Raw genomic sequence first — 2,211 nt, forward strand, 5'->3', positions numbered from 1 at the left:
CTGAACATTTTAGCGGGAGCTGAGGTGTATAATTTTGCTACACTTGATTTAACAACAAAATTGCACCATTATGCATTTGTCTCAGAGCCTATGTACCATCTCATGTAAAGGTTGCACTGGCAATGAACTATAGTGAATTAATTTTCTTATGTACAATCACACAGTGAAGTCCTCACTGCTTCAGGACAGGATTAATTTGCCTACCAGACTTTGGCTTTTTGTTGAGTATGCAGAATTTGCAAGTCTGGACCAAAACCTCCTCCTTTCCTTCTTGATCGTACCTGCTTTGCTTCTCTGACCTGTCAAGGATGCCTTTGCCAGTCCTCCATTTTGTACACAGCACATGAGGATTTTATTACACTCATCCTGTGTAGGCTTTTTTCAAACCCCACTAACTTCTGAAATGCTTCACAAAACCAACTGCATGACCAGACTTCACTATGCCTATTGTACAGCATTTCAGCACAGCTGGAGGGAGTAGTCTGAAGGTATTTTTATACCCATGTCAAAGGACTGTTGGAGTCTTTGTCTCTGTATTGAGATGAATGTGCAGTGCACTTACACCGCTCTTAGTTACAGCAGTCTAAAGCCAGCCCAAGTAAGTGGTGTTACTCCCATTTGCGCTCCTGTCACTGCTTTCTGGCCAAGGCAGGGGTGGATTTCAAATTCTTGGGGCCCTAGGCCCAAAGATCATGGGGCTAGCACGCTAGTGAGCAGCTGGCATCCCCCTAAAGCAAGTGCCAGACAGCTGCTGCAGATGTGGCTCACGCCCCAGATAAGGTGAGGCAGGGTTGGAAAATCTAATGTCCCTTTTCCGGATGCTTTCACTCATGCTGCAGGGAGGGGTGTGGAGCCGCTGGTCCCATCAGGGGGTCAGGAAGCTGCACCCAGGAAATAAAATGAAAGCATCAGGCCCCGCTTGGAGGGCAAGGCAGAGGCAAGCGTTGCACCTGCTCTGATGATTAATCTGGGTAGTGCCAAGGCCAAGGCACAGCATGCGCTGTACTTGCAAAGGGCAGTGATTCTGCTTCTTTAGGCAGCTCCTTTCATGTGCTACCACAGGCAAGGGCCTGGGAGTGCATTCCCCGTCGGGTGTCCCTAGGTGCAGGCCAAAGGCTGTCCCACCCCAGAAGCTTCCTTCTGCTTGGAGCAGTACCGGGGATGCTCAGCTCATGGGAGGTGTCGTGAGAGTGACTCTTCCAGGCAGAACGAAGCCTGTTTCTTCAGGAAGGCAACCCCCAGCTCCCAGTCGGAGATGGGTGAATCAGCTGGAAGTGCTGGCATCTTTTAAACTACTCCAGGCTTTATTGCAGTGTGACTCAATTCAGAGAAGAAAGAAATTTTTCCCTCCCTGCTCTTGTGCTCTCCTTGGCTCCCTACCTGGATGCTAATAATGTGGAGGAAAGAAGAAGGCTGAGGAAGATCTCCCAAGGCTGGGAAGCGGCAGGAAAATCCTGGGCTCACTGAACTCCTGCTGCCGCCGGTGAGACCAGAACATCATGGCCAAGCTTTCTGGATGTTAACTGCTGCCCTCATCTCTGCTCTCCCATGCTCAGTGACTCATGGCAGGAGTTTCACACCCGAACAGGGTGACAGCAAAACCCTGCAGTGCTACCATGGTTATTCTGCAAACCCCGTGATGCAGCCAGCAATGAATATGCAAATCCGGAGAAACTAAGAACACAAATCCCTTAATAATACCACCTGAGGATATGCAAAACCTCTTATGGTCTCAGCCGTGTAAATCCCCTGGCACTGGCATCTAAGACGCTGACTTCAACATCTCTTCAACACACTCATTTCCTGAGCATCGAGTCTGATGCTCGTTATCTATCCAATGACAAACATGACTCAAACCTTAAACTAGAACTACCATCCCAATGCAGCAGGAAGCTGCGATAAGAGCTCCAGGAAGCTCAAAATTTCAACTTCAAGGGAAACTCCAGTGTTTAAAAAAAATAACTTTGGTTCTGAATGAAAAATTGAATTTTAAAAATGTTTAGCAAATTAAAAAAAAAGATTTAGAGCAAATGAACCCATTTTGTATCAATTTTTCCAAAACAAAGTCAAGCCACTGACATGTCTCCAGCTGCAGGGCAGGGTGCTTAGATGCTTTGAGACTCTGGTTTAAGCCAGGAACCCCAGGATGCCTGGCTCCAAAGAGCAGTGCTTCCCCAGAGCCACAGACCCTGACAGCAGGAGCTCCTGAAC

The 2,211-nt window shown here is 48.0% G+C and overlaps 1 protein-coding gene across 2 annotated transcripts in view; it reads right to left on the reverse strand.

Annotated features, from left to right (window-relative positions):
* The window catches only part of EFCAB5 (EF-hand calcium binding domain 5), a 45,466-nt gene that overhangs the window by 33,855 nt on the left and 9,400 nt on the right, over window positions 1–2,211 (reverse strand). The window lies entirely within an intron of this gene.

This window comes from Alligator sinensis, unplaced genomic scaffold, assembly GCF_000455745.1.
Source record: "Alligator sinensis unplaced genomic scaffold, ASM45574v1 scaffold1642_1, whole genome shotgun sequence".
NCBI classification, from domain to species: Eukaryota; Metazoa; Chordata; order Crocodylia; family Alligatoridae; genus Alligator; species Alligator sinensis.